General features: G+C 44.3%; 1 long non-coding RNA gene across 2 annotated transcripts in view; it reads right to left on the reverse strand.

Annotated features, from left to right (window-relative positions):
- Positions 1 to 24,704, reverse strand: part of LOC120230517 — a 36,875-nt gene extending 12,171 nt beyond the window's left edge. Inside the window, exons 1-3 of one of the 2 annotated variants that reach the window (XR_005528047.1) lie at positions 24,598 to 24,704; positions 17,993 to 18,276; positions 9,583 to 10,625 (exon numbers count right to left, since the gene is read on the reverse strand). This is a non-coding gene — a long non-coding RNA (uncharacterized LOC120230517). Of the gene's footprint in view, positions 1 to 9,582; positions 10,626 to 17,992; positions 18,277 to 24,597 lie in introns of those variants that run through there. The other variant, XR_005528048.1, reaches the window with a different exon arrangement.
- Between the last annotated feature and the right edge of the window lie 212 nt (positions 24,705 to 24,916).

Genomic DNA, 24,916 nt, shown 5'->3' on the forward strand with positions numbered 1-24,916 from the left:
TTTATAGGATATATACATCTCATGAACATCATATATCATATATAGGTACCGATATAGATACCTATGTATAACACATATATTGGGAGAGAGAGAATTATTTTAAGGAATTGACTTCCATAATCGTGGAAGCGGGGAAATCTGAAATCTGGAAGGAAGGTGGGCAGGCGAGGTAAAAGTTGATGCAGTCTAGAGTTTGAAACCTGAGGGTACCTGGCTAGCTCAGTGAGTTAAGCGTCAGACTTAGGCTCAAGGCATGAGCTCACGGTTCGTGAGTTCAAGCCCTGCATGGGGCTCTCTGCTGTCAGCACAGGTCCCACTTCGGATTGTGTGTCTCCCTCTCTCTTTGTCTCTGTCTCTCTCAAAACTAAATAAACATTAAAAAGAAGACCCTGCAGGCCAGCTAGAAGGTGAGAAGCCTCGGGATTTTTTTTATAATGCAGTCTTGAAGGAGAATTTCTCCTCCTTCTTTGGGAAATCTCCGTCTCAGCTATTCAGGCCTTCAGTTGATTGGACGAGGCCCAACTGCATTATGGAAGTTAACCTGGTCCTCTCAACATCTACTGGCTTTATATATCAATCACATCTTTAAAAATATCTCTGCAGCAACATCTAGACTGTGTTTGAGCAAACACCTGGACGCCACAGCCTAGCCAAGACAGCACAGAAAAATAACCATCCCCTAACAGAAGCTCAGTGGGCCGGAAAGCCCAAAGGTGGGGCTCTCATCCCGTTCCAGGGAATCAGGTACAAACTGAGACTTGAGTTCTGAGCCAGGTGGACAGTGGCACATCTTTCCACATCCCGAGTGGTCTCGTCCCTGACATGCTCCCAGAGTTCTCCACGGTACCGAACTCGCCCCCACACTCCAACACGGACGTGCCCGCACTTCCTCAAGTACCTGGGAGACTCGGCAAGCCCCCCAGTCGCCCTGGATGCGAACGGCAAGTTCAGGCTTGCTCCGCTGGGTACCCACCTAAGGCCAGGAAGGCAGACCGGACGGCGCAGGAAGGAGTGGCTCCCCCACCCCGTCTTTCCCGGGGGCTCGTCCGTGGCATCCGCTGCACATTCCCGTGTAAGAATGTGAGTCTGTCCCTCGGACCCCTGAGGCCGAAGCGCACGCGGCCCCCTGCCCGCCTCGGTCCCCCGGCCCCTCCCGCCTCTCCTGAGCATCTGGCGCTGCCACCTGAGCAGTCCGTCAGCCTCACGCCGCTGTCACCATGAGACGTGGCGGAACGAAAACAAAAGACGTGACAAATTTGTCCTTTTCTCTTTCATAATTAACCAAAATATCTCAGCATGTAGCAAAGCACGGCTCCTAATTAACAGACAGGCGAGAGGCGATTAAGAAAAAAAGCTACCGCCCCTCTCAACACCCCTTCCACACACATACACCCTCCTCCCTACCTTTCAGGCTCCCCCCCCCCGTAATTATATTTGCAGGAGAGAATGATATTCTGGTCAGACACGACAGAAAGAAAGAGCCCAGTCCCCAGTGAGGCAATTAATATTTCACACCTGCCAAAGCAAAGTGGCCAGGGGAGGGGGAGGCGCTGAGAGGGCGGCTGCGTTGTCACAAGGCCAGAGTGTGCAAAAGCCAAGTGGGGACAGGCCTTCTGTTGGGCTGCGGGAATGGGCAGGCCAGGCTGGCACAGAAAACAGCTCTTAAGGGCGTGCATAGAGTGGGGGCAGGGGACCACTGGGCAGAACAAAGGATCTGCGATTCTACATACTCCTTGGCTACCCTCCTACCCCGTTTCCCAGCTCCCAGCTCACTTATGCACTCCATACACACTCCAGCCCCCTGGGGGAGCAACATGGAGATCTAAGGGGTGGGGTGAGCAAACACAGAGTAAGCAGGCACAAAACCGGTGACCCCCAGCCGCCCCCTCATTCATATGTTGCATGGGAGTCATATACAGTCAAGGCAATATTTAAAATTTTGTTTACACTTATTTATTTTTGAGAGACAGAGCATGAACAGGGGAGGGGCAGAGAGAGAAAAGACACAGAATCTGAAACAGGCTCCAGACTCTGAGCTAGTGGTCAGCACAGAGCCTGAAGTGGGGCTCGAACCCACAAACCCTGAGATCATGACCTGAGCCGAAGTTGGACGCTCAACCGACTGAGCCACCCAGGTGCCCCATCCGAGGCAATATTTATGGCTGACCCTGTCTTCCACACGTACACGTCCTCACATCCTCTCTTGTGCTCCCCAGTGACTCATGTGCACACATACACACGCAGGTGTCCTTACACACATATACTCACACTCACATTCATGTTTTTATGCACTCACACACAACCATCTCCAAGTCAAGTAATCAGCCAAGGGTTCGTGACTATTTATTATGTTCAAGTCCCTGCCCCCTGAGATTCTAACAAGAGTTATAGAGATGGAACTGCTATAGATTTCAAAACGAGAGCAGCTGGTACTCCAAAGTCATGCCGGTAAGTGACACTCGTGTGACATGAGTGGCTTCCCAGCTTCGCTGAACACTTACTAGCTATCAGGACGGCTCACTAATTACTCCATGTTCCTTACCTCATTCATTGCCCATAAAAATTCTACAAGGCACATAACACGATCACATTTACATGGGAGAAACCAGAGATTCCTGGAGGTTAGGTGTCCCACCCACGGTGGAAAGGTACCAAAGCTGAGATTTAAGTTGTGTTGTGTCTGATGCAAAACTCCTGTCACTTACTCACTCGCGTAGCCAAAAAGTGGAAGCAGCACAAATGTCCCCCCACAGGTGAGTGGATAAACCACATGTGGTCTAGACATACAAGGGAATAGTATTTGGCCTTAAAAAAGAAGGCAGTGCTGACACAGGCTACCACATGAATGATTGTGAGGACGTTACGCTAAGTGAAATAAGCCAAGAGGAGAGACACTGTGGGATTCTGCTTGTATGAGGTACCTAGAGTATTGAATTCACACAGACAGAACACAGAAGGGTGGTTGCCAGGGGCCGGGGGAGAGGGTGGGAAATAGAGAGTTAGTGTTCAATGAGCTGATGAGAAAGTTCTGGAGGCCGATGGTGATGATGGCTACACAGCAACGTGAATGTACTTCGTGCCGCTGAGCTACACACTTGACAACGGGGAAGATGGAGATATTTGTGGTGTGTGTGTTTTACGACAATTTTAAAGACAAAACAAAACAAAAAAAACTTGTGTGTTCACTACCACCCCACGGGGATAAAGGAGAAAGCAAGGTCACTGCAGTCTTGGTGGCCAGCGAGAGGAGGAGCGAAGTTCGAATGGGGCCCTGAGGGAGGGACCAGCTGCCGTGGTTAGAGTTCAGGCACAGGAAGTGACAAAATACCCAACAAAATGAGCGGGAGATTCCAGGACCTCTTTGGAGGAGGAAATTGGTGGAAACCACTTCCATCCAGAGGAAACCATCTATTAGAGATGAGTCTAGAAAGAAGTCCTGAGCTGAGTGAGAGGTTGGTTTCAATGTCATTCAGGTTTCTCCCACAGTAAAGGCTTCAGGATTCCCAAGGACAAATATTGAAGAGTGGTTGAGTCTAACTGAAGGGTAGGATCCTAAGAAGGCAAGAGACCACTGAGGCCCGATGGGCGGCCATGTGTGGGAGCTGAGGCCAGGCTCAAGAGGTGAAGGACCCACAGGCAGTGGGAAGCCCTTGAAGGGCTGAGCCGGGAGTGGCAGGGGGCCCTGTGACGTGAAGAGACCGTTCTGACTGAGACAGACGTGAAGGTGTCCAGGAACAGAGTAAGCACTAGAGAACTGGAAGGAGAGAGAGGCCTCACACGGTCAGGAGCAACTGCTCGTGCGGAATACACCAGGTGAGAGAAGAACCGGGGTGGCTGCAAGGCTCTCTGAATGAAAAAGAGGAGGCTTTCAACACGTTCGGACAGAGGAGACAGCCCATAGGAGGAAAGCCAGTGAGGGACGGAACATCCATTGTGGCCTGCGGTGCAGTCCTGTGTTCTCGACCAGGAATGGTAACGACATGCCTTACGCTGGCGGTGCTTGTCTACCCTCCAGTGCACATCTACGCCCCACCTGCTTCTCTCTGACCCCACTGCCGGTGCCCTGGTGCCAGGCATAGCCCCCTGCTTCCCTATGGCGTCGCTGCATGGTCGATGCACACATCATCATCCCGATCTACCGACGAGGAAACTAGGTTCTGGGAGGTGGAGGTAGGTTTAAGGATGACTAATACTCATGATCCTATTCAAAAGCCTAAGTGCCCCAACTCAAAATCGGGGCAATTCTCAGGTGCAGGGACTAATGAGGACATTTACCATCATTCTCCTCCCTGGGAAGTTTATAATCCATCCAGGTTAATCAAAAAATGCATGCAGGTAAAATGGACAGTGCATATCTGACTCCAGTGTGAAGGCAGATGGGAGGTCACAGGCTTTAGTGACCCACGCACACGGCTGGGATCTCAGTGTGGCCCCTTCTCATGGCGAGATCATGAGATGATGGAACACTTCTTAGTGACCTTCAACATATTCATCTGTAAAATGGCTATCATTTCATCATTTATCCACTCCTTCCATCTATTGTTCATTTAGTTAAAAGTAAATCTTTTACAGGGCATTGTACTGGGCACTGGGGACAGAGACTTGAACACGACAAGCAAGGTCTGCCCTCAAGAAGCGTCCATTCTAGGGATGCCTGGGTGGTTCAGTCACTTGAGCATCCAACTTCAGCTCAGGTCATGGTCTCAGGGTCCATAAGTTCAAGCCCTGGATGAGGCTCTGTGCTGACAGCTGGGAGCCTCGAGCCTGCTTCAGACTCTGTGTCTCCCTCTCTCTCTGCCCCTCCCCTACTAACTCTCTCTCTCTCTCTCAAAAATAAATAAACATTAAAAAATTTTAAGAAGCTTCTGTTCTAGTGCGTGGGATCTGGGAGTGGGTAGAAAGGGGCTGTGCTGTAGTCCAGCCAGGAGGCAAGTCTTGGATTAGGACGCTGGAATGGGAATGAAGAGAGAACAAACACAAGTTCCGTACTAGAGGTAAAATTAACAGACTTGACTGATTGCTGTGACTTTAAAACCAGAACAAGAGTCAGGGGGTGGGGGGAGGGACTCCTATTATAAGAATTAAAGGGGCGCCTGGGTGGCTCAGTCAGTCAAACAGCTGACTCTCGATTTTGCGTCAGGTCATGATCTCACGGGGTCCTAGGATTAAATCCCTCATCCAGCTCCATGCTGAGCACGGACCCTGCTTGGGATTCTCTCCCTCTCTCCCTTTCTCTCTGCCCCTTTCTCGCTTGTGCACTCACTCTCTGTCTCTTTCTCTCTCAAAATAAATAAATAAATATTAAAAAATAGAATTAGAAACACCACACACGAAATACTCAGCATAGCACCCAACACAAACTGCTGCTCAAAGATGGTAGCTTTGTTACTGTGAGCACTGAGGGAACTAGAAATGAGTCCGAGAGTAGTTTCTGCTGAGGAGGGCTGGAGAAACGGAGAACAATTTCCTAGGGAGGTGAATTTTGAGCCAAGTTTAAAACAGAGGAGGGAAGTGGACTGACATGAGGGTGGAAGAGGAGGGTGTGAAGAATTTCTGGTGGGAGGCAGAATGGAACGGACCAAACTCAGGTTTGGAAGTGAGAACCGTGAACCATCAGACAGCAGAATCACTCAGGGTCACATATATGAGGCTTCTGCTTCATACACAAGTAAGATGTATGTAGCACTTTATCTTTTTAATGTTATATTTATTTCTGAGAGACAGAGAGAGAGAGAGTGAGCAGGGGAGGGTCAGAGAGAGAGGGAGACAGAATCTGAAGACAGGCTCCAGGCTCTGAGCTAGCTGTCAGCACAGAGCCCGACGTAGGGCTCCAGCCCATGAACCATGAGATCATGACCTGAGCCAAAGTCAGGTGCCTAACCCATTGAGCCACCCAGGTGCCCCATGTAGCACTTTAAAATAAAATGAAACCAAATCCAGATCCTCAAGATGAATTCCTGACTCCTCTTCAGGTCTATGAGCTTACACTGGGAGATTTGTCCTCATTTGCAGACCCTCCCCTTCTATGCACCTCCAGAAGGAAAAATGGAGCCTAAGAGGTCCCGACCAGGGGCCAAGCGGGGACCAGCGCCTGAGCCCAGAGCCATGTCAACGCACCTATAGCCAGTCTCCTGGGAGTGTCTGCTAAAAAGACAGCCCACTCAAGGGCCCTTCTGGATCTTTCTCTTTAGCAACTGCTGCCCATGCAATTTCTGCTTAACTTTCCACCCCCCGCTCTCTGAAGGCTGTGTCGTCTAACCCGGCAAAGCTACTTGGGCCTCCGGGTGGAGTATCTCTATCCCCAGCACACACAGCACCCCCACCTCAGCCCCCACAGGCCTGGATGCTGCCCTTTGGGTGAGCAGCAAAGGCCCAGCCTTGTGGAGGGTGTGGGGGCGTGGCCGGAAGCAGGTTATCCCACAGCAGGGGATACCTCCCCAGTCCTAGCTGCCACCTATTCCTGACTCTGTAGTCCAGCACTTCTCCAAGTAGGGTCCACAGATCACCTGGGGTCTCCTCAGACGCTTTCAGGGGTCCCTAAGGTCAAAATATTTTTATAATAATAAGACATTATTTGTCTTTTTCAGTGGGTTGACATTTGCACAATGGTGGGCAAAACTGCTGATGCTGCATGAATCAAAATATTAGCATCAAATTGAACTCATAGTCATTTTAGTTTTTTCCTCACCACACGCTCACAGTAAAAAAAAAAAAAAAAAAAAACCTACTTTTACTTACAAGTGTTTCTTATGAGCCAGTGGAAATCATTAATTTGATTAAATCTCCACCCTTGAGGACATATCTTTTTAATATTCTGTGTGACTGAGACGTACACGTTTTCTGCTGCATACTGAAGCCCAGTCCTCATCTCAAATAAAAAGCATTTGTAGGATCGAGTGGAGAACTGAACTAGTTACTCCTTACATGGAACACCATTTTTATTCGAAAGAACAACTGACAAGCTATGGTTATTCCAACTTGTGTTTTGGTACATTTTTTTTCAAAAATGAACAAAATGAGATATGTAGAAAACCTGAAAGACCACCAAAATACTGCTAGAACAGATAGATGTACTCAGGAAAGTCACAGGATTCAACATCAAGGTACAGAGAGCTGTTGCATTTCTATACACCAATAATGAAGCAGCAGAAAGAGAAATTAAGAAAACAATCCCATTTACAATCGCACCAACAAACAATGAGACATCTCGGGATAAACCTAACAAAAGAGATGAAAGACCATACTCTGAAAACAATAAAACATTCATAAAAGAAACAGAAAGTGACACAAAGAAATGGAAAAGATATTCCATACTCATGGATTGGAAGAACAAATATTGTTAAAATGTCTATACTATCCAAAGCAGCCTACACATTTAATGCAATCCCTATCAAAATACCAACAGCACTGTTCACATAACTAAAATTTGTATGGAACCACAAAGACCCTGAATGGCCAAAGCAATCTTGAAAAAGAAAAGTAAAGCTGGAGAGAGACATCACAATTCCAGACTTCAAGTTATATTACAAAGCCGCAGGGGCACTTCGGTGGCTCAGTCTATTAAGCCTCCGACTTTGGCTCAGGTCATGATCTCATGGTTCATGGGTTCAAGCCCCGCATTGGGCTTTGTGCTGACTGCCAGCTTGGAGCCTGGAGCCTGTTTCGGATTCTGTGTCTCCCTCTCTCTCTCTCTGACCCTCCCCCTCTCACGCTCATGCTCTCGCGCGCTCTCTCTCTCTCTCTCTCTCTCATAGAAATAAATAAAACATTAAAAAGAAATTTTTAAAAAGCTGCAGTAATCAAGAGTATGGTACTGACAGAAAAAGAAACATAGATCAATAGAATGGAATAGAAAACCCAGAAATCAACCCACAATTATATGGTCAATTATCCTGTGACAAAGCAGGAAAGAATGCATACTATGTACGTGTGTGTGTGTGTGTGTGTGTGTGTGTAATGGAATATTATTTATCCATAAAAAGAATGAACTTTTGCCATTTGCAACAACATGAATAGACCTAGAGAGTATAATGCTAAGTGAAATAAGTCAGAGAAAGACAAATGCCATATGATTTCACTCGTATGTGAATTTAAGAAACAAAATAAATAGGAAAAGGGAAAAAAAGAGAGACAAATCAAGAATCAGACTCTTAACTATGGAGAACAAGTTGATGGTTAACAGAGGGGAGGTGGGGATGGGGGAAATAGGTGATGGGGCTTAAAGAGTTCGCTGGTTGTGATGAGCACCGGGTGATGGATGGAATTATTGAGTCATTATATTATACAACTGAAACTAATAGTAACACGGTATTTTAACTAACTGGAATTAAAATTAAAACTTAAAAAAAAAGTGGTTGGGGCATGTGGGAGACTCAGTCAGTTAAGCATCTTCCTTCAGCTCAGGCAATGATCTCGAAGCTTGTTGGTTTGAGCCTCGTGTTGAGCTCTGTGCTGACAGCTCAGAGCCTGGAGTCTGCTTCGGATTCTGTGTCTCCCTCTCTCTCTCTGCTCCTCCCCCACTCATGTTCTGTCTATCTCTCTCAAAAATAAATAAACGTTAAAAACATTTAATAAGAAAGTAAAGTTGTTGGTTTCATTAAACGAACAAAAAAAGTGAACAAAATGAGCCTGTCACTTAAACCAATTGACAAATTTGTGTGCAAGGATAAAATTTGGCTTTCATGTGAAAATTAGAATTTTGGAAAATGTGTCCTTGTCACCATGAACTGGACAGCTTCCCAAAATTTAAAATCCTTCCTGATGAGGTCAGTGGTGATAACAACAAGTCTGATGGGGTTTTTTAAGTCTTGTATAATGAAATGTGTCAACAGTTGGAAGATCCACATAACTCAATGAAATAATATTTTCCAAATGTCCAGTGCATGATTCTACAAGATGGTATATGGATAAAAGGGCCATTGGGAGTAGAAGAATCACCAATGCATTTTCATACAATGCATACAATTGAGTATGAAAGGTTCATTGATATGGTTTAAAATTCTGCATCGCAAATAACCTCTAAGAAACTGTCCTTTATTGGGACACCTGGGTGGCTCGGTTGGTTAAGCGTCTGACTCTTGATCTCTGATCAGGTCATAATCTCAAGGTTCATGAAATCGAGCCCCACATCGGGCTCTGTGCTGACAGCGGGGAGCCTGCTTGGATTCTCTCTCTCTCTCTCTCTCTCTCTCTCTCTCTCCCTCGCTCTCGCTCTCTGTTTCTCCCCTGTCCCCCCTCTCAAAATAAATAAATAAAATGTAAAAGAAACTGTCCTTTTTTGAGTTTTAGTATAGGATCAGAAATGAATAGCCACAATTCTGAAAAAAAAAAAAAAACTATTAAAAACTCCTACCTGCACATTTGGGTGAAGTTGGGCTTCCTTCACGTATTTCAACCAAAACAACATATCCCAACAGATTGATTGCAACAGGAGATGGGATCCATTTAGACACTAAAGAGATTTGCAAAAATGTAGAACAATGCCACTCTACAGACAAATTCCTTTTATTTCGGAAAATGTTTTTCGTAAGACAGTGTGATTTATATTAACATGCAACCACTCTATTACTGTTAATTTTTAATACACTGACAACAAGTGCTTTAAAATAAATGTCTTTTTTGATTTCTAATACAGGAAAGATTGCGTTAAGAAATACAACCCACATAAAGAAATGCTGCTTTTGATGCTTTTTAAGAGTGTGAAGGACTCCTCATACCAGAAAGTTTGAGAGTCCCACTCTACCTCACTATTCCTCCTGACACCACTATCGCCTCTGCTTGGGCCTGGGGCCCTAGTGTTCTCCATGCTTCCAAGTCCCAGTGTCTAGATCCTAATACACAATGTCCACCCTAGATCCATAATGCGCCCCCTGGCTTTCCCAGGGGTTCCCTTTCAAGGCGGCCAATGAGGGCTCCAGCCTGCTGTGTGTCCCTCGTCCTCACCATCTACCCCTGCTCACACACACACACACACACACAACAACAACAACAACAACAACAACAATACTTGCTCCTATAGACAATAAAGATCCAATTATTCCTTGGCATAGCCGTTGATCCTGGAAGAGTCAACTTCTCAGGCTTTATTTTGTCTATAATCCCCAGATGTTAATAGTTACAGCCATCCTTCTCAGATCATTGTGCAAATTAAGTGAGACGGTGTATACCAGATCCTCTCCATCTGCAGCCCACTCTCCACCTTTCCATGACCTGCTCTGAAACCCTGGAGGCTTTCAGTTGGGTTTGGCCAATGGCAGGCACTGGTGTGCGTGTGGGGAGGGGGTGCCATAGGGCAGCAGGAGAAGGAGGCTGGAGGGCTTGTCTCCCTCCTACAGGTGCACACACAGGTATGCACATGCGTGTGCTCGTCCATCTATGTGTGCACACCCACAGTCAGGCAGTGTCTGTAGAAGAGGCAGAGCTCCTGTTGGACAGCCCCTCACCTGGGATGTCTCTCTCTCCCATTGTCCTTCAGGTCCTGGGATGAGCCATCTTTGGTCCTGAGGTGCCTGATCACTCCATGCTGATTTCCATCAACAGCTCACACCTTTGTGAAAAGCTCCTTCCTGAAATTCTCCACGATCACATTGTCTGGGTGTGCCATTCAGCTCCTGCGGGGACTTTGACTGAAAGACCCAGATGTGAAACATGGTAACTGTGGACATTTCCATACCAAAGAAATGTCCTTTCCTTTCTTTCTTTAAATTTTTATTTAAAAAAATTTTTAATGTTTATTTTTGAGAGAGAGAGAGAGAAAGACAGAGCATGAACAGGGGAAGGGCAGAGAGAGAGGGAGACACAGAATGCAAAGCAGGCTCCAGGCTCTAGGCTCTGAGCTGTCAGCACAGAGCACAATGCAGGGCATGAACCCACGAACCACAAGATCATGACGTGAGCCAAAGATGATGGTTAACCGACTGAGCCATCCAGGTATCCCATTTTTTCTTTCTGATCTCATCTTCTATGACCATTGGGCACCCCCAGCTCCTGGTTCACCTTCCTAGGAAGGAAAGAGGAGACAGGAATTTTGTCTCACTCAGTGTAGATTATTCTTCCTGCCACTTATGTCCACGGCGCTGCATAAGGGGTTTGCAAAGAAACTCAAGAAAAAAACCAAGCTGCGCTTTTCCGTCTCTATGCCTTTGCTCCTGATGTTCTGTGTACCTTGAGTGTTTTCCTTCCATCAGTGAAAATCCTCAGATTTTACCTTCTTAAGAGAACTTTTCATATTCCCCAAACATAAATAATGTCTTTCTCCCCCAAACACCTCTTTTAAAGCACTTGTCTCTTTTTAACTTGTGTTATTCAGTTTGACTCAATGCACATTTATCCAATGCTTATTTTATGCCAAGCCCTAAGCCAGACACTAAGCAATGCACGGAAAACCATTAAACACTACCTGCCTTACGGGAGCTTGTGTTCTTGCTGTGGAGACAGAAACATAAATACTTATGATACAGAGGGAAAGAGGTCATAAAAGAAGTTTATAAAAATTCTGTAGGCTATGGTTAGAGGAAACACTATGGAAACATCTAGATAGATGTGGGGAGACCAAGAATAATAGAAAGACAGCAGGACCCTCTTCAGGGAATAGGTTCAGGGAGACTGGAAACCTCAATCTAAGAGAAGCCCAGCAGCTAGGCAGTCAACTGGCAGAGAGCAGAGAAGCAGTCATTGTCAAGGGTACTTGCTACATCAATGAGCCTGAGGCCACCTTTAGGTCCCTGCTAGGTCTGCTCTTGGCCTGCAAGGATGACATAGGACCTCCCTGTGCCCTGTTGAACAAACTCAGAGCTGCCTGGTGGGCCAATGAGCCAGCAGAACATTGAGGTCTGATGCTTCCCACACAGAGTCACAAAACTGGACCAGAGATGTTAATGGTGAATTCCATCATGAGGCCCCAAACAACTAGTTGGGGTCTCAGGGGTCATCAGGCCAGGCACCAGCCTAGACCAGCCATTCCACAGGAGAGAGCAGGCAATTGGGAATGATGTTGTGTGACTCTAGGACATCCTTCTCCCCATGGCAGCATCAGGTCTTATCACCCACAATAAAGAGGACCAGGGAGAAGGAGAAGACATCTCCAAGACTGAGCATTTACCCAGGAAGAATGAGTCACCAGTTACTGAAAAGATGGCAAACTAGCATAAGCTGCTAGCTTCCTCACCCAAAATTAGTGTTGGAGAGATGAGAGTAGAGAAAATAAGTCATGTATCTGTGGATCTAAACATAAAACTGTGAGAAATCCCTGGGAGACAGAAAGTGCCTGAAAACTGAGAATAGTTGTGGGTCTGAAAGGGACAGGTGGATGGATGAATAGGAACAGAGGTGAGAAGCCCCAGTGGGAGATTAGGTGGGCTCTCCAGCTTTGCTCCTGTATGCCCTTCCCCCACCCACTCAGACCCGCACCTACACCCACACTCACACCCACACCCACTCATACCCATACCCATAGTCTCACCACCCTATCTCTCTCTCTCTCTCTCACACACACACACACACACACACACACACACACACACGAGCTATGTTGAGATGACCACTGTCTACTTAGGACAATCAGCATCACAGCCCAGACCTCTGGGATTCCAAAATTATCAGAGAAATCTTAAAACTCTGCTGGAGTAAGAGTTAATGGGACCAGTAGTGTGCTTCCAGTTGCCCTTGGGTGCTCCCTTATCCAGGGGCTCTCTGCCTTGGAGCTCAACCCCTTCCCTCCTCTTTAAATTCACCAGAAGGTAATAAACTAGGATTTCAGCTCCTCCCCCTACATATTACACCAGAATAACTGTATCCCCAAGGGAACATAAGTTTATAGGTCAACATAATTTGAAGCTTGGGAACAATAACACTTTTTTAAAAATGATAACAGGGGTGCCTGGATGGCTCAGTTGGTTAAGCCTCCCACTTGACCTCAAGTCATGATCTCACAGTTCATGAATTCAAGCTCCACATTGAGCTCTCTGCTGTCAGCACAGAGCCCTCTTCAGATCCTCTGTCTCCCTCTGTCTCTCTGCACCTCCCCCGTTTGCGCTCTCTCTCTCTCTCAAATACATATATACATACATACATAAAATTTTAAAAACTTTAAGAAGATAACAAACTGAGCATCACGTATCCCATGAAGCAGGATAATTGGGACAGATAGATCAGGATTTTAAAATGAGCATAATAAATATTCTGAACAAAAGAGACACCATTGAAAGGTGAAATAGGTAGAAGACATAACAAATAAACTAATAGAGGGGCGTCGGGGTGACTCAGTTGATTAAGCATCCGACTTCAGCTCAGGTGGTGATCTCACGGTTTCTGGGTTCAAGCCCCATGTCGGGCTCTGTGCTGACAGCTCAGAGACTGGAGTCTGCTTCAGATTCTGTGTCTCCCAATCTCTCTCTGCCCCTCCCCCTCTCACACTCTGTCTCTGTCTCTCTCAAAAATAAATAAACAAAAAATAAATAAACTAATAGAAAGATTGTGTGTAAATAATAATTGAAATAAACAGAAGACATAAATAGCTGGATGGATAAATTTCAAGAGAGAATGTGTAAGTTGGATGATACTGGGGAATTCTCCTGGAAGGCAGCAGAGAAGATACAAGGATAGAAAATTTTAAAGTAACTCTAAGACAAGTTTGTAAGCACACAGAAGTACTAACACCCAGATAATGGAATTCCAAGAAAGTGGGAGAAAAAAGAGGGGAGGAGATATTTGCAGAAATAAGAATAGAAGATGAAAGACCCCAGACTGAAAAGAGTTACAGAGTCCCAAATAGGATAAAAAAGAAAAACTCACATCTAGATATATTTTAGTTAAATTAAGAAATCCAAGATACAAAAAAGTGCCTAAGTTTCCAGAAAGAAAAGCAAGTCATCTAAAAAAAAGTTAAAGACTCAGGTTTTATCAGATTTCTTAACAGTATGTTGGATACAGGAACACACAGAGAAATATTTCCAAAGTATTAAAAGAAAAGAACATTGAACCTAGAATTTTATATATAGCCACATTATCATTTATATGCAAAAATGTCACCAAGATATTTTCAGGCATATGAGGGTTACCACACAAAATCCCATTTTGATAACTCTCTTGAAAGAGCACTCAAAAAGAAATAAATCCAGGAAAATACTGCAAAAGAAATTTGATGGAAGAATGATCAAATTCTAAAACAGCAAGTATCAACAAAAGATTAGAAAAGAAAACACATATTTATAACCCTCAAAGCTAAGAGTTTAGACATTAGCAAGCACATAAACATAAGAGCAGGTTTCCAACTGAAGATAACCACCATAATAATAAAAGTGGAAGATATAACTTTTAAATAAGTATAAGAAAATGTATCTATGTAATGGGAACCATAACAGAAGAAAAATTTAAAACAAAAAAACCATAGAATAAATGGAAAATATGAAATAATATGGCAGAAATAATATAGCAACAGGCCTAGGTGCACAAGAAAATGTATTCTATGATAAAGGTGGCATCTAGTCATTTTCAAATGACTAGAAAAAGATGGAATTTTAAATAAAGCATGTTGAGACAACTGGATAATCATTTGGAAAAGATAAAATTGGAATCATACCCCACACTCTGAAAATGGATCAGACATATTTGATGTCTCAATGAAACCACACATGTATTAGATGAATACAGGTGAATTGCCTCATAATTTTGGATTGGGAAAAGGCTTTCTCACTAGGACTCAAAATCCAAAATCAATAAAAGATAATTCAACTACATAAAGAAACCTTTTACATGGCTAAAATCACCGTAAACAAAGTCTAAAACACATTATATACTGGGAAAATATATGCAACACATAGCACAGATAAAGAGCTAATATCTTATTATGTAAACAACTCATAAAAATCAAGCAGAAAAAGCCCAAAGAGACTAAACCAAAAAAAAAGGGGAAGAGGTTGGGGGGGGTGAGAGGGGGAGCTCCTTAAATATATAAAAAGATCACTAGAATATGAAAATTTTAAATTAAAAATCCATCGATACCATTCTACAGCTCAAAGATAGGCAAGATTTCAAAACTTCTTAAAACATTCTGTTGACAAGGATATGGGAAAAGAGACACTTGAAGTTAACGCTGGCAGGAATGCAAAATGGTGCAACCTCACGAAAGTGATTTGATAGTATCTGACACAATTATATATGCATTTAACTTTTTACCCAATAACCCTATTTACACTTATTTACTCTGAAGCTCCATCTCCAAAAAATAGGAAACAAAAGGTGCACAATGTTTTTCATTGTAGCTTTGTTTATAATAACAATATTGGAGACAATCTATATATGCAGACGCAGAACAGATAGGTAGAATGTCATTGTATATCTGTACCTTGGCATAACACGTAGCTGTAAAACTGAAAATTTTCTCTACAAATTGATGTGAAGTGATTTCCAGGATATTTTTATGTAAAAGGCATGGATAATATGCTCTATTTTGTAAGAAGGAAAGTGTAATAAGAATGCATGCCCATTTTTGTAAAAGAAACGTAGGAAGAATAAATCAGTGAAATTGGTTACCTGCAGGGAGTGATTGAAAACAAGGAGGAAGAAGGACAGAAACTATTTCAAATGTACTGTTTTTATGGTTTGGATAAATATTAGTAAATATAGTAAATATTTTACTACACACAAAATAAAATTAAATCACCAAACATGGGGGGCTGGGGGGCGGGGAAGACCCTGAAGTTGAATGTAAACAGAAACAAATGAACCTATCTGTATATTAAATTGATAAGATAACTATACAGAAGGGGAAAAATCAACCCAATTAACTTTTTTTTTAAAATTTTTTAATGTTTATTTATTTCTAGGAGAGAGAGAGAGACAGCGTGAGCAGGGGAGGGTCAGAGAGAAAGGGAGTCACAGACTGAAACAGGCTCCAGGCTCTGAGCTGGCAGTCAGCACNAATTTTTTAATGTTTATTTATTTCTAGGAGAGAGAGAGAGACAGCGTGAGCAGGGGAGGGTCAGAGAGAAAGGGAGTCACAGACTGAAACAGGCTCCAGGCTCTGAGCTGGCAGTCAGCATAGAGCCCGACGCGGGGCTCGAACCCACGAACCGCGAGATCATGACCTAAGCAAAAGTCGGACGCTTAACCGACTAAGCCACCCAGGCGCCCCCCCAATTAACTTTTGAGCATAATATTTGGACTGTACATTCTCAGTGAGACATTCTCTAAAAATAAGAATGGCAAAGAAATGTTGAACTTTATCCAACAGTATTGTTTTGATGGTGGTATGGGTATTGCCATTCCAAAACTATTTTGTATGTATCATGACAATGAGCAAATGAGTAAATATATTGATATTTCTGAGAACCAAGGTGCTTGAAACCCTGTTAGGGAGAATTATTGTACAAGAATGAGAGACACATAAGGAAGAGGGAAAGGAGAGGAAGAATCCTCTAGTAGTAGATTGGAATTAGAGCTGTGAATACCTGATTTTTTTAAGCATTCATTTTTCTTCAAACTTACTGAGATACGACTAATGTACACTATCTGCATGTACTTAAAGTAAGCAATTTGTTCAGTTTTGACAAATGTACATTCAAATAAAACCATCACCACCAAAATGATAACAAACATTTCCATCATTCCTAAAAGTTTCTTTGTGCTCTTCAACACCCATCTCTCCCTGTACTTCCATCTGCATGAAACCAATGATCTTTTTTTCTGTCAGTATAGAATAGAGTACATTTTCTGGAATTTTATAGAAATAGGAGTATATGATACGTGAGGTTTTTTTGCTTGATTCTTTCATTAAAAATTATTTGAGATTCATCCATGTTGTGTATCAAAGTTCATTCCTGTTTATAGTTTTTATTCCTAAGATTGAGATGGCTCTGTTATTATGTTCATATAAGTTTATAAGTATTATACCTACCTAATGAATGGTCCTTTTTATCATTATGCAATGTCCATCTTTATTTCTAGTGATACTCCTTATCTTGAAGCCTATTCTATCTGATCTTAACATAGCCATTCTACCCTTCTTATGCTTATTATTTGCATGGTATCTATTTACTTTAAATCCACATGTATCTTTGTATGTACGGTATGTCACCTGAAGGCAGTGTATAATAGAGACTTGCCTTTTGATCTATTCTCTGCCTTTTAATTGAAGGGTTTAAACCATTAGCATTTAATGTAATTATTAATATTGGGGATTTAATTCCACCATTTTACCATTTGTTTTCTATTTTCTCCTTTATTTTTGTAACTTTATCCTCTTTTTCTAGTCTTCGTTGGGACTATTTAGATACTTTTTAGCATTCTATTTTTATTTATCTATTTACTTATCTACATATTTATTTACGAATTACTTTTTGAGACTGAGAGAGAAAGAAAGAGAACTTGAGAGAGCACAAGTCAGAGAGGGGAAACGGCAGAGGGTGAAAGAGAATCTCAAGGACGCCCCACATCCAGTGCAGAGCCTGATGTGGGGCTTGATCTCACAACTGTGAGATCATGACATGAGCCGAAATCAAAATGCTTAACCAAATGAGCCACCCAGGCATCTCTAGCATTTTATTTTAATTTGTCATTGGCATTTTGGCTACATCTCTTTGTATTATTTTGTACTTTTTGCTCTAGAGATTACAAATATATATACTTTCATGTTTGAGTAAAATGTAGAAGTTTTGCAATCATATAGACTCCTTTATTATTCCCCTCAACTGATCTTTATGTTATTGTCATTTGTATTGTATCATCATGTAATCTTTACTTTTGATGATAACATGTGTTTTAAAAACTTAAAAGCGGGGGGGGGGGGGCAGCGGGAAACGGTCTCTTATATTTACCCAGTTATTTGTTTCTGTTCTTTTCTGTTCTCTTCCTTCCTCAAGACCCATCTTTCTTTTGTTATCATTTGCCTTCAACATGATAAATTCCCTTTAACAATTCTTACAAAACAGGTATTCTAGTGACAAATTCTCTTAGTTTTCCTTCATGTGAAAATAGTTTAATTTTGACTTCATACCTGGAGGATATTTTTGCTGGCTATAGAATTCTGGGTTGATGGTGCTTTTCTTTCAGCACTTTAAAAATGATGTTCCACTGTCTTCGGGACCTTCAGGGTTCTAATGAAAAATTTCCTGTCATTAGAACTCTTGTTCCTTTATATGTAAAGTGTAGTTTTTCCTCTAGCTGCTTTCAAAGGTTTTTCTTCACCTGAATTTTCACCAGTTTGATTCTGATGGGTCTATATGTGGTTTCTTTAATTTTATCCTGTTTGGAGTTCATTAAACTTCTTGACTCTTGAAACTGCCAACACAAAATACAATAAAAATTTAATAAGATATTAACAAGAGCCTGAAGCAGATACAGTGAGGGACCCGAAGGGAAGCAGTCAGTTCTACCAAGGTGATGAAGGGAAAGAGATGCCTGGGAGTGGCTATAAGCAGGGAGTGCAGGAGAGGCAGTCTAGACATAGGGGCAGTGTAAGCAAAACCATGCAGTGTGACCATGCAGATCTCAGCTCTTCATTCTCCAGGGCTCTTTCACTTCACATTACCTTTTTCAAATGAGTGTGTGTGTGTGTGTGTGTGTGTGTGTGTGTGTGTGTGTGTGTGTTTTAAATAACCATCTGGCTTTGTTTTGTGAAATTCTTCTTTTTTAATGTTTATTTTTGAGAGAGAGAGAGAGAGAGGCAGAGCATGAGCGGGAGAAGGACAAAGACAGGGGTAGACACAGAATCTGAAGCAGGCTCCAGGCTCCAACGTGTCAACACTGAGTCTGACACAGGACTAGAATCTACAAATCATGCGATCATGACCTGAGCTGAGGTCAGAGGCTTAACCACCTGAGCCACCCAGGTACCCCTGTTTTGTGAAATCCTTAATGACATGTCTCCAGAAGGGACATGTTTTCTCACTCTGTCCTATCATTTAAGGGCAAGAAAACCCCTTCTCCCTTTCCCTGTATCTTCTGAGGAGGTCTAACAAGGGGCTTCACAAATTAAAACAGCAAACAAAACAAGAAAAAAGCAAAAACAAAACCATAAAAACACTGCTGCACTTTGGACACCATGTGGAGACTAATTCCGGTTTGTCACTTTATGAAAATACGGTGGCAGAACAAAGAAACTCAGTTTTTCCTATTAAAAAAGCTGCGTCTTTAGACAGTAACAAGTTAATTGGTTTAAGCAGTTTGAGACTCTTAGAAATAGAAGAAGCAAAAACATTTCATCTTCTCACCCAAACTTGTACCAATTAAAACTAACCCTCCAAACCTTAGATGTTTATCCAGCATTAATTACTACTTTTAAGGGGCTAAAATTAAGTGCTTTGTTGGTTTCTCTAAATAATTTACATATCATTACTTTACAATTCATGTTGCAATGATTTTTACTAAAATTAGTAAATGAAAATGGAATAATATTACCTCTAAGCTTTCAGGATCTTAGGGTCATAGCCATTTCTTTTTTCTTCTTTAAGACTATAATTGTCAATTTAAAAAAATATATATGTAGAACCTAATGATTTATTTTAAAAAGGAAAGCATGAAATAAAAATGAGTTAGTATTTACAATTTCACCAGACTTGTGTCAAACCCACAATTAAGGCTTTATAATATAGAGGGCAAGAAGAAAAAACAGAAAGAACCAGAGAAAAATCAGCCAGAGTAGAGAAGAGAAGGACAAAAAAAAAAAAAAGTAAAACAGAGGAAATGACATTGACTTTGTTGACCCAGCATCTTCAAATTTATGTAACTATGGAGCTCAAAGAACAGCCAGGCACCCACTAGTGCTCCTCGGGACACAGTTTGGGAAACTCCGGTTATAGCCATCCTGAAACCCCAGCCAGGAGTAGCATGTGTCATTTGTGCAAAGAGCTTGAAGTTCAAAGACAAAGACTGGAGCACTTCTGATTGCCAACAGAGGGAAGCAGCCCTGGGTGATGACAATTCAGTCCACAGCACTGTCTCCCACAGCCTACCTCTTAGGAGACGCCTGGCCAAGGCTAGTCTGGTGGTGGGTGTGAAGTGTTTGGTGAAGCACGATACGCCCATGGGACATTTCTGCTACTCATTCGGGCTCTGGGTACCCAGTGCGGGTCCACACAAAGTTTGGGGGATGCACACACGATGTGCCCTATTGTCTGGAGGCCGGCACCCTTGCCGTGCCCTAGGAGAGGCAGCACAATAAAGGGCAAGGAAACAAAGATTCCCAGATCATACATCCTACAGGCAAGAATTAGTTCTTATCATAGACTTCTCCGTTCCTCCTTTATTCCATCCCCCATCTTCCCACTCCCTGGTCCTTCAGTGCTTCCCGGCTGCCTCTTCTGCCTATCACCCTCCCCAATCTCATTTTCCCCCTCCTCCTTTTCTCTCTCTCTCTCTCTCTCCCTCTCAGTCAAGGTCGCACTGGTCAACACTGTTGTTCTGGCCAAATAGGGATCTGCCAGGAACTCCCCTGGACCCTCTCCCCCACCCTAGATAAGTACACCCAACCTGCCATGCTCTTTCCATCTCCACTTCTAGACGTCACGGGCACCGAGGCAGAGCAGCCTGCCCCGAATTCCGCAGGTGAGGTTGGAGGGGTGAGGATGGGGGTGTTTGCTGGCCGTGTCACTGTATGTCTGTGAGCTGGGAGGGGGGTGGTTGTTTCTGGAGCAGAGTCTCCTCCGAAACCCTCTCTCCACTCGCATCCCTCTGCAGAGAGGATTTGGCCGGTGTGACATTTCCTGACAGCTCTGACAGGCCTCAAGGAGACAATTAATGCCTCACAGCTGCCTCTACCAGGGAAGGTGCCGGAAGAGGAGGATGGCGGGGGAGGGAAGTGTGTAAATTTGCAAAAAGTTTTAAAATAATGGTAGAGAATAGGGAGGGAATTGAATCAAAATCTGACTGAACAAATTCCTCTTGGAACCCCCTCAAGGGCCAGAGAGTGGACACCTGCGGCAAACTTGCGGAATCACCACAGAGAGAGGCTAACAGACTCTGTCGGAGCTTCTGCAAAGAAGAAAGCTGATGGCAGAGCCTCTCTCTCTGGCCTGGATTCCTGAACTGTTGGACCTTGAACCCTGCCTGCCTCGTGGACGGGGATGGAAGGAATCTAAGGTTGCAGGTGTCTGGCTGTCCAGGCCAGGGAGAGGCAGGCAGCCCCTGGGAAAGTGCTTTCTGATAAGAAGTCAGACAGACAGACAGACAGACAAGAGAGATGGACGGGACTCCTTCCTTCCCAGACACCCCCACGTCTGCCCGGGCAGACAGATGGGCCTTTCCTCTGGGCTTTATAGATTAATGAGTCCTTCTTATCAATTATGGAGACAAGAAAGTGTAATTTTCTCCCCATGTTTATACTGTTCAGGATTAATCTGCCTGTAAATGGATAATCTGTCAGCTTTCCGAGACACTGAAGTGGGTAGGGGGTGGGGCAGGAAATGGGGAAGAGATTTACCAGTGGGTAATGCCATCTGCTTTATTAGGTTGTTTTATAAACCTGACATTCAATTTGTTCTGGAGGACTTGGTGACGGATTATTCTGTAAATTCCCAAATAATTACGATAACCAGAGAAAGAGAAAAAAGAGGGAGAGGAAGGTGGCTTGGAGGGGTGGGGGTTGCCAGCACATCTGTGAATGATGGTTCCAGGAGACAATATCCATCCCCGGCCTCCTCCAGGGTGGGGGAGATTGACAAAAAGGGCCTGGGGTGTCCTTCAACCCTGGGTCTCATCCATCATCTCCCTTCCCCCATCTCCCAAAATTCAGAGTCTCTGCTCCCCCCGCACAAGATGGTGAATTCAAGTGAGTGGGGATGGTGTTATCAGTGTGTACATCATATACTTTCTTCTGTCACCTGAGTCTGAAACCCGGGGTCTCCTTCCTAGCTAAGTGAACTTGGGGAAATCACTTCAAGTCTTGTGGCTCAGTTTTTTCACCTGTAAAATGGAGACACCACTGGCACTTCCCTCCTACGGCTGCTACTAGGATCAGATCAGTTCCTACATGGAAGGCACTTTATGCTTGGGGCATACTAAGCGCTGCATAAACTATTAATTTGTATTTTTATAGCATAGACCTGAGCCTGCTGCTGACCATATAGTATGCTCTGGATAGATACCAGATGGTTGAGTCTGAAAAATCAGAATGGGAGAATCAGAATCTCAGTGCTGATAAGCCACTTAACAACCCGAAGCTTCAGCCCACCCCTCCATCCCCTGCTTGGACACTGCCGGGGACAAGGAGCTTTTTACCTACCACGCAGGTGGCTAGTTCAATCTTCTCTGTTCCAGTGAGTCCTCAAATAAAGACCAAACCAAAGGGTTAGCCCTGCTGGGTTTGCAATGGAAGGCAGGGGAGAGCCCCTCTGGTAAAGCATCGGCTTGATTATGAGCTCTGAGAGCTCGTTTCTCAGCAGAATACTATTCAATTACCCTGTGCACGCTTATCTTTTACATTTCCAAATGCTGCCTTCCACGGCTTCTGTAATCTTATTTGCCGCTTGTGCTTGGGGTGGGAGTTGGTGGGGGAAAGAAGGCCACACAGTATGTGCCCTTCCTTGTGTTCTGGGGTACAAGTGGGTAGTCACGGATCCCATGCAGGGAGAGAGAGGTGGCAGGACTAGAATCCTTATTGCCTGCTCTCTCCGACCACTGCTGTTGTCTTTCAAGCAGAAATCTGTTGCCACAATTGGTTACCCAGATTGAGAGGTTCAGGGACTAGAGCTTCCCACCCAGAAAACGTCTGTGCCTTGAGCGACCACTGAGCAGAGTCCATACCCATTTACATCTTAGAGGGCATCCTTGACCATCGGCCCCCAGTCATCAAGAGCTTCTCACTAATAAAATAGTTATTTCCTGACTGACACATTCCTTTCTCGAATTATATACACTTACCGCCTCCACTGGTTTATTCAGGAGAAGAGACAAAAGGCTGAGGACTCAAGCCGACTCAGGGCACACGTGGTCACACTCACTCACTCACACTTTCACAAGGAGCAGTCTGGGTGTGGTTCTCAGAGGGAGTTAAGGACCCCGGGGGTCTTCTTGACCAAGATAAATACCTGCAAAACTCCCCAGAGCACTTCATGGTACCAGAGGCTTCTACCAGAATGGCATGTGGGTTTAAAGACCCAAACACGAACATTATCATCACAAAATCTGGTAAAAAATAAGGTAAAGATCCCAATAATAATTCATCCCCAAAATATCCCTGTAAGGCTGAGGCTGGCTTCTCTACCAGTAAGTGGGAGCAGGTGGGGTGAGGGGACAAGCACTATGCTCCTCACCTGCCATCCTGCTGCTGCCTCTGAGAAAAGGGGGTTCACTGACTGAGTTTGAACGTGGACCTGACACCATCACGGCAATCCCTCTGCATGGCCTAGGAGTAAGTGGACAGGAAGCCCAAGCCATAGACTCTCTCTGCCTCTTTTCAAAGAAAAGCAGTTTAAGAAAGGTGGAAGAAAGTTCAAGGTCATGTATCAACCTCCTCATTTTATAGAAGAAAAGACTGAGACCTGGAAAGTAATTCAGTGTTGCCTCAGCACAGGGATCCAGTGTCTCCTACCAGATCTCTCTTGCACGGCATCTTTCCTTCTCACCTGCCCCCCCCCCCCACCTCCATCTCTTCAGGCTTTGGGGGTAAGGGTGGTGGAGGAGGGTGGAGGAAAGACTCCTCTCCCCCTGCCCAAGACGGCCAAAGGAGAGTGTCCTAGAAGGCACAGAAATCCCCCTTCCACCTGAAGCCTCCTCCACAGCCCACTCTTCCCTTCCGGAAAGTCCATGGCACCCACCACCTGTCCAAGCCCGCTCCGCTGAGCTGTTTAACCCAGAGATACTATTGCCTCTGTGCTTTGATCCTGCAGGCACCTGAAGCTTTGTGTTCTATTATTCACTGCAGGATGGATGCTGGGTTTTTCTTTCCTTATTATGGGCTTTGGTTGGGCTGCCCACTGCCTCCCCAAGGCCACCGCATGAGGTCCATCAATAAGACAGTAGCAGCAACTGGATTTGAGATGCCTTTTGCAGAAGGGATTTGCACCAATTCAGAATCAGGGTTTTCTACGAGCCTTTTTTTTGGAGGAGGTTGGAGAGGAAGACAATGTGCATAAAAATTACGGACGTACATACACAGGTGATGCCACAAGGCATGTCTTACTGCCCAGTTGAGTGACAAGCTCTGAAGGCAGGTCCCCCTCTTATATGTCTGTGTCCCCCATAGCACCCAACACACAGCGAGGCATCTACTGGGTGATCTGGGACAGTTACTTCCCCTCTCTGGGTCTCAATTTGCCCCTCTGTGTGGTGAGGACTTAGATCTCCCAAGAGGTCACCCAGTCTCGACATTTCTTGAAGAACATGGAACATCAATGTCACCACCCAGAGTCTACAACCACGAGTCTACACCATGAGCCTTTCAGACACATGTTCTGTCACTGGCATCTCCCTCCATAGGAAACGCTTACAGTCCCCTCTATCACAGAGTGCTCTGATAACCTATGCAGAAGCAGGTGTGGTGAGCTCACACAGTAAACCCAGTATGTGCAGCCAGCATGCACGTTCAGAGGCCGGGGAAAGGAAATACCCTCTACTGGAATGCGTGACCTCCCCAAAAGTGGCACAGCCCTTGAGGGTTCATACCTCCATTCCCCAAGTTACTCTCCTCCTACCAAAACTCCAGGCCAGTGGATCATGTCCATCAGTGGGGATGGAGCCAAGAGCTGGGAGAGCCCACAAAGAGGAAAAGCCCTAAAGAAGCTATTCCCTGGCAGACAGCCCGAGAAACGCAGGTGGAAATGAACAGAGGCAGAGGGGAGTGACGATTTTCATGACAAATCTTTCTATCTCTGACGAGAGGAAACACATTCCAAAGTAACTGCCTGAGACAAGAACAGGGTGGGACGCAAGGAGATAAAGGACAACTCAGAATCAGGAATTAGGGGAGGACTCAGCACACGCG

The sequence above is a fragment of the Hyaena hyaena genome, unplaced genomic scaffold, assembly GCF_003009895.1.
Source record: "Hyaena hyaena isolate Hyena2069 unplaced genomic scaffold, ASM300989v1 scaffold_43, whole genome shotgun sequence".
Taxonomy (NCBI): Eukaryota; Metazoa; Chordata; class Mammalia; order Carnivora; family Hyaenidae; genus Hyaena; species Hyaena hyaena.